This window comes from Talpa occidentalis, unplaced genomic scaffold, assembly GCF_014898055.3.
Source record: "Talpa occidentalis isolate TD23 unplaced genomic scaffold, MPIMG_talOcc4v2.1 talOcc4.5, whole genome shotgun sequence".
NCBI lineage: Eukaryota > Metazoa > Chordata > Mammalia > Eulipotyphla > Talpidae > Talpa > Talpa occidentalis.
The window spans coordinates 67,310,221-67,317,937 of NW_023604861.1; the positions used below are offsets into that span (position 1 = coordinate 67,310,221).

Here is a 7,717-nt window from a genome sequence, read left to right on the forward strand (position 1 = left end):
TTACCTTGATAGAAACAGAGAGATTTTTAACAGAAGCAGCCACAGACATCAGCAAAATAGTGACAGTAATGACTGGCAGCCAAAAGTCATTTTAAAGCTCATTTTAATAATTTTAAACTTTATTATTTTGTACATAGCAGTTTTCTGCAATGAACATTTGCTCTTTTAATTAGAAAAGAGCAATGTGCAAAGCTGTCTGGTTTGATTGTTTTCTAGATGTATTTTTAATTCATCACTGAGGTTTGGGCTTGGTCACTGGAGGAGACAGCATTTCTATAAGCCCTGGGAGCCCTCAGAGCTTTGTAATTGGTGTTCTAATGATATTCCTGAGTCATCAGGAGGTGACTTATGTTCATATTTTCTGCTTAGTAAAGCACAGAAGCATTTGCACATCAAAGGGTTTTCTTGAGAATGAAGTCCTGGGGGCAACTGAAACACACACACATACACACACACACACACACACACAAAAAAAAAAAAAAAACCCGACAGCAGCAGTCTCGGGAATTTCTCACCCTGCCAGCTATGCCAGAGACCCTCACCCTGGACTTTCACCATCGCCCTGGGGGGAGAGGTGGGGCTGGCTCTCACCCCCACCTGAGCTACCCAACCATGAGGGCAGGACTCAGCCCTCAGCCCTCGAGTCCTGACAGCAATAAAGACCCTTACTTTATAGACCACCACCTGGGCTCTTGCAAATGCAAGGTCCTGACACTGTGCAACCTGGGAGCTTACCTGCCACACCCGAGAGAAAAGCACCTTGGCCAGATGGACACCAAGAAGGCTAAGGAGGCCCCACCCAGCCCACACCCGAGAAGGTAAAAGTGGAGGTAAAGAAGTAAAGAAGTTCGAGAAGATTGGCCGCCCTGGCTACAAAGTGACCAAGCAGAGGCACAGACATGGGCCTGCAGACTCTCCTCTTCCACGTAGACCAACCTGGGATCGCCGAGGGCTTCCTGCCCCCTTCACCTCTTGAGGTCCAGCTGTGAGCAGAGGATAGAACCCTGGGACTGGTGCTGGCAGTCCCTGCTGATAGCTGCAGAGTCCTCTGAGACTGTGGCCTTCAACGTGCTGGGCAAGTAGACTGAGAAGTCCAGAGGCAAGTTTTGTACTCACCGGATCAGGGAAACCAAACATTTCTTCCTGCAGTTCCACTTAAAGATGGAGAAGATCCCCCCACCTACACCCCCACCATGACTCTGAGCCTGTCTGCTGGGCCTCCTGGGTAAGGCACCCCCAATTCCACTGATGAATGCCCTGCCCCTTTGTCCCAGTCTACCTGAGTCTTTGCCTTCACCCCCACCAGGAGGACTGCTGCCGTACCCATGCCTCACAGTGGGCTCACCCCATTGGGGGTACCTAGGTCCTCCCCAGCTGCCCCCTTGCACCTGGGGTCTACCCCTCTCCAATAGTCCACCCTCCTGTTCCTGGAGTTCACATCGCAGTACCAGTGTTCCACCCGCTAGCCCCAGCGGACCACCCTCCCCTAGCTGCTTGGGTTCACTCATAGACTTTGGGGGGCACCCAACAGTTTCTGGGGTCCACCCCCACCTGCTGGGGTCCATCCATCAGCTCCTGGGGTCTACCCCCAGCCTCCTGGAGTTTATCCCTCAAACCCTCAGGTACATCCCCACCCCCCAATGCCCTACAAGTCCCTGGGGGTATTCCTCCCCCACCCCCTTCCAACTGAAACGCTCCTTTCCCTCCCCCCCAGCAGACCTTGGTTTCCTTTTTCCCTGTGTTTTTCCACTGAGCAAGGGTTGGTGTCTCAGAGCCCATAAAACAGTCTCTCTGGGGGAAAAAAATTGGTTTTCATCAAATAAAGTGATTTAAATTTTTTTTTACTCTACACAAGTTTGAACCATCGGTGATATGGAAGTTGCCACTTTGTGGACACCTGGGTGCCGAGTGACACTGGCACAGCTGAACGGGGCACACACAGTCTCTAGAGCCCTGAGCCTGGTAGATGGTTTTCCCCTGAGGATGTGATGGACAGAGTGGTGTGGCAGCACACACATCTGTTTTAACCGGTGGATTCATTCTAGATAACAGAAAGTCAGTCAGCAAAGCAGGAGGGAGGCGTGGAACTTGTTATTCCAATGGTTAGTAGTGGAAAACAACTGTGGATCTGGTGGTGGGTGTGATATAGTAGCAGCACCTGAAGGGGGAGATCCTACACCTCTAAAACAAATAACCATGTAAGCAAAAGTTAGCTCAGTAAAAAGAAAGCGAGTTCACTTTCTGACTAGTGTTAATAATCCCAAGAGACAAGCGGAAGAACCACCCCTCCTCAGGGCACTGGGGCTGGGCTCTGCTCTCTCCCCTCACTGGGGCCGCCCTTTCCCCCATCAGGGCTAGAGGGGTAAAGGGACAAGAGGTGCAGCTCTGACTGGAGTGTGGGTGTGAGCAGGGAACCCTCCAGATTTGGGGCACAGGGGCCTTCAGGCACTTATTCTGCACGCTCCAGGCTTAACAAACCAGCCAGGGCCCATGACTCTGCAGCGGTTTTTGAAGAGATTTGAAATGTGGAAGCCTGCGTGCAGGCCAAAGGATGCTTGTGTAAGAGCCCCATGCCGGTGGCCAGCGTGTGGCAAAATCCTGCTTGACTCCCAAGTCCATTGCAAAATCCCAGAGCACTTCTCAGTCCCCAGTGGATTGGACTTCTAAGTCCCCACGTCCTTACAGATTCACTTCTCATTTGGAGGGGAAGATCATCTTTAAAGTGACTGTTTAGATTTCCAAACACACACTTAACTGCTTCTGCAATCACCTTTTTTTTTTTTTAATAAGGTTTTTTTTTTTTTAAAAAAAGATTTGTTTGGTTGTTTGTTTGTTTGTTCAAGCACTGGGTACAGTCAGAAGCGTGGGAGGGTGAGAGAATTCACCAGAGTCAGAGCGGGGAGCAGAGCAGGCAGAAGGACCGAAGTACACTGCTGAGGGGAGCAGCGGGCGGCAGGAGAGGTCTGTGCGCCATGCGGGACCCTCCTCCAGGGGTTCGAACAGGCGCTACAGAGGCTGATGAGAAGCTTCGCAACCCAGCACTCAACCGCTGCGCCACCGGGGAGGCCCTGCAATCACCTTTTTACTGGACCTTGGGATACCACCCCTCAGTGAGTTAAAGGCTCCAGCATCCTTTGCTGGTCTAATCATAAACCCATGTCAGTCTAGGTAATTGAAAATAAATGAGATACTGCTGGAAAGGCTGGCCATCATCTCTTCACTTCCTTTTCCTTCATCTCTAACATCCTCCTGCATTATCTACTTCCGGACACCTTATCCCCATGTCCTCCATTCCTATAAAGCTACATCTCATGCCAGAACTTATTCATTAGAACCCTACTTTGCCACTATTCCCTCCCCCCACAGAAACTCTGATGATTTGTGTTTATTGCTTAGCGAGCACTAACCAGTCCACCATCACCCCAATAGCCCACACAGTCCCTGCTCTGTCTTCTCTAGGACCCTGGGCCTCTGTCATAGGTCACCTCCACAAGTTCCCAGTTCTGTCCCTTAGGTTATCTGAAATGGTTCCGCTTTTACAGGCAGAACATGTTGCCCGCTTAGATTCCCTTCTGAGATTGGGAGACTCAGGCTGGAGTGTGAGTCTCACTGTAGGCTTCTTTCGCCTTGAGAGATCATCAGGGTTTCTGGCCTTGGTCTGAACATTTCAGCCCCCATGCTCCCCTGATAAGCACTCCACCCTTTCAATGCCTAGGTCTCCCCCTTTGCCCACGGACCATAGCTTTATATTTTTTTTGATACCTTAACTGTTAACACTGAAATGTACGAACTTGAGTCACTTCATAAAGAAACCTGTATTTGACATGTCTCAGCCATGCTCCCTGACCACCAGTGGGGGTATCTCAATTTATCAGTCCCTTCCTGTTAAATTATTCTTAATATTGCTGGGTTTCTTCTCACCTGGGTCCAGTAAAGATGCTAAGCTGCCAGAGTCTCTCTGCAACTGTAGCACAGGTCATCAAATAACTTATCTTTCACATTGGAATCCACAAACTCCTGCGGGTTTTTCTTCTTTGCTTTCACTAAAAATAGCCCTAATCCCTTAACCGTCGTTCGACTTCCTCTACTGAACCCAAATGCAAGGCTGTTATAGGTAATTCTAACCCTGACCTCCTTTGTTTGATCTCTGTCTGTTTCATAAACTGGGGGAAGGGTTATCACAGCTTCTTGTGGTGGCTTGTCTTCAATATTCCCTTTAATGGCCAATCTGTTAACAGTGTTGGCACCGTCTCTCCTGTTTACTCTGCCTGTGTTCCCTGCTCTCAGCCTTCTTTGTTGTCTTTGCAAAAGGTGCTTTATATGTTTCCACATCTTTCTAATATGTCATGCCTCCCTTCAGAACCCCCTTCCCAGTATTAACAGTGAAGAAGTTATGAAAGAAAATGGACAAATCAGTAAAAAGGTAATGCAAAAACATGTCCTAAGTGGTTTCCTGTTCAAACAGAGTTGTTCCATTGAACACATGACCCCAAAGCTTGACCCCACTCTTGTTTTTCTACCACCTATTTTCCCTGAGTTCTGTAACTGTTCATTCAGAGCAGCTTACCCTCGCAGTGCTATTGCAGGAGATACAGGCATGATCTGTGCTGATTTGCATGATTTCAGAACTATATGAATTGTAAAGAGTTTGAATAGAGACCAAGCTCAGCAATAAATCAAACTCAGTAGTAAGACCCTGCCTTGACAAATCTTTTGCTCTTTTCCTTTTATACACCAGTTTTATTATCTAGGTAGTTAAGAGGGTAATGGATGTATAAATAGATGAGAGAAGAGAGAAATTATTTTTCTTTCTTTTTTTTTTAAATATTTATTTATTTATTTATACAAGCACTGGGTACAGTCAGAAGCGTGGGAGGGTGAGAGAATTCACCAGAGCCAGAGCGGGGAACAGAACAGGCAGAAGGACCAAAGTACACTGCTGAGGGGAGCAGCCGGTGGCAGGAGAGGTCTGCCACGCCAGGTGGGACCCTCGCCCTTGGCTGGGGATTGAACCGGCGCTGCAGAGGCTGCGGGCAGCTTCACAGTACAGTGCTCAACCGCTGCGCCACCAGGGAGGCCCAGAAATTATTTTTCTAAAGTCAACATGAACCTGAATAGGAATTACATACTGGCAAAAATGAGTGAGCTAAAAACCAAACCAGCACATCAAATTGCTAAACTACCAAGTAGCATTTGGGTTAAGTCTGACCACAGAAAAGGGTCTTCCAATGACATCCTTTTCTAAAGGCAGGAGGTAAAACCTCAGCCTCCAGGAGAAACTGTCCCTGGTTTGTTGGGTGAATGGGGCAGCCCCCTTTAACAATGTCAGAATGTTCCAAGATACTTTACTTAAATCAAGGTTGTAAGTATAGGCCCTGCATAAATACAACCTCCAAAGACATTTTTCCAAGCAGATTTATCTATTTAAAATCTGGTCAGCCATTGACACCTAGTTACCCATGCTTGCAACAGCAAACATGTCTGAGCACTTACTGTGAGTGCTGAACTGCAGTACGTGATGCATATCTAATTCAAGCAAAAACCCTGAATTGGGCACTAGTATTCCCACTTTCTGATGGGCAAACAAAGGCACAGAGCATGGGTGTAACTTGCCCAAGTGTACTCAGACAGAGAAACAGAAGGAATTTGAACCCAAGAGATCTGCCTTCATAGATCATGTCTTTATACTGGTCTACCATACTGCCTCCCAAGAATAAGTAGGTATTGATTTGACCTATTGATTTGATCTAGAACATGGGTTTGTGTGACAACAACCACATATTCTAAGTGTATCTGAAACGAAACACCTTTTCATTTTTTCATCAGATGTTTATTGAGCGATTCTATGTGTAGGCGCTGTTCCAGTGCTAAGTGCATGGTGAACGGTGGGCAAATCCCACTACCATAGAGATAAAGAGCATATGGGAAGGAAAGGCAATCAAACAAGATAGAGAGCATATGGGAAGGAAAGGCAATCAAACAAGCCAATGTCTATGTAACTCTAAGCGGTGTTGCACATGCCTACAACAGGGGGCCCACTGGGGAGTCTATGATGCTTCTCCACAGAGGGAACACCATAGCTGAGCTGGTACCTGAAGGATAAGTTGTAGTTTATAGTTGAAAGAATGGAAAATAGTCCAGGCGGAGGGGATAAGACTTGCTCAGTCTCCACAGGAGGTGGGAATACAGTGAAGGGGGTGGCTGGAAGGGAGAACAATACCCAGGAAGGGTAACTGGAGGGCAGGGGCCAGAGCTTGCTGAACCTCAAAGGCAGAGGGGAGAAACCCAGGGCACAGGAGCCTTTGAAGGAATATTGTCAGGAGATTGGGTAGTGGGTGGAAAGATGACAGGATCCTATTTGAGTGTTGAAAGAAAGACCACTCTGGGAGCACCCAGCTGCCTTTTTGGGGCTCCCTGAGCCTTTTTTTGATGGTAAGCATGATTTTTTTGGAATTGCATTTGCTGTTCTTCAGCAATAGTTGCACAAAATGTCCATGATGTCTTTCATATTTTCAGTCACTTTATAGAAAGAATGATATTTTCTTGGTTGGTTGAGGTTTTAATCCTGCATGTGATTGCTCCTGTGGCGTGAAATGTTACATTTTAAATGTGTGTGTGTGGGGGGCGGGGGTGGAGACAGAGAAATGTCAGGAAATGAGGACTTTCCTGGGGGAGCCCTTGCCTGGAGGTTGTGATAGGGGCTAGGGAGAGAGATTGGGTGAGACACTAAGCTGGTACAGTAGAAATCTGCACACACACATTGCTTATGGTCTGTCTGCTCTGAGTGAATTTTCCAGCCCAAGGACACGTCTGGAGGAGTGTGGGGAGCCAGCGCTATCTGAAGACCAGCCTCAGCACAGTGGGACGAGCCTGAGGTCTGGTGTCCAGGAGGGCAATAAGGAACTCCGTGAGCTGGACATGACAATCTCCTGGCAGTGGTGAAGGCCTGCCTACTGCTGAACTCTGTTCAACTCACTATAAAAAGGCGGCTGGAAATGAAATGTTAAGACAGTTTCTTTAGGGAGTTAACCCTCTATCTTCCAGATTACCAGCTGTCTGATTAAAGAGCACTTTGAAGATTCAATTCATGTCTCTATTGGCATTTGGTGGTGACAGGTAGCCCGAATCCCCGTCTTCGGGTTACAGTTGGAGGTTGTGAGTGAGTACGGGCTATACTTGTCACATCCGGGCATCAGTCTGAGATTCTGAATGTTCTTGACCTTTAGGAAACCTGACTGGGCACAGATTGGCCCCTAATACAGAGACATCTCTTTGCTCTGGGTGCAAATCTGTCAACTTTAGTGAAACTTCACCACTGTGTTGTCGATATTCTTCTCTTCCTTTTTATTCTGTGTATGAGTTGTCATTCACCTGCTTCTTTCTTACTAAATAAAAAAGGTTCAGTTTGAGAGAGAGAGAAAGAGAGAGAGAGAGAGAGAGAGAGAGAGAGAGAGAGAGAGAGAGAGAGGAGGGAAGGGAGGGGAGGGGTGGGGAAGGAAGGGAAAGGAAGGGGAGGGGAGGAGAGGGAGGGAACCACTCTGGCTTCAGCATGTATTATAGGTCAGGGGTCACAGAGCTGGAGATCAGGCCTCACTTAAGTGATTCTGTAGACAGTTTTGCTGCTGGTTCTTTCCATCCTGCTTTGAGAAGCTCAAGTACTTCGTCTATTTGCCAGTGAAAGTTGCTTTCTACCTTTGAAGAGAAACTAGTTCCCCAT

At 47.6% G+C, this 7,717-nt stretch overlaps 1 pseudogene; it reads left to right on the top strand.

Moving 5' to 3' along the window:
* Positions 1–612: 612 nt before the first annotated feature.
* Positions 613–7,209, top strand: LOC119258550 (splicing factor 3A subunit 2-like; annotated as a pseudogene).
* The last annotated feature ends 508 nt before the right edge of the window (positions 7,210–7,717 follow it).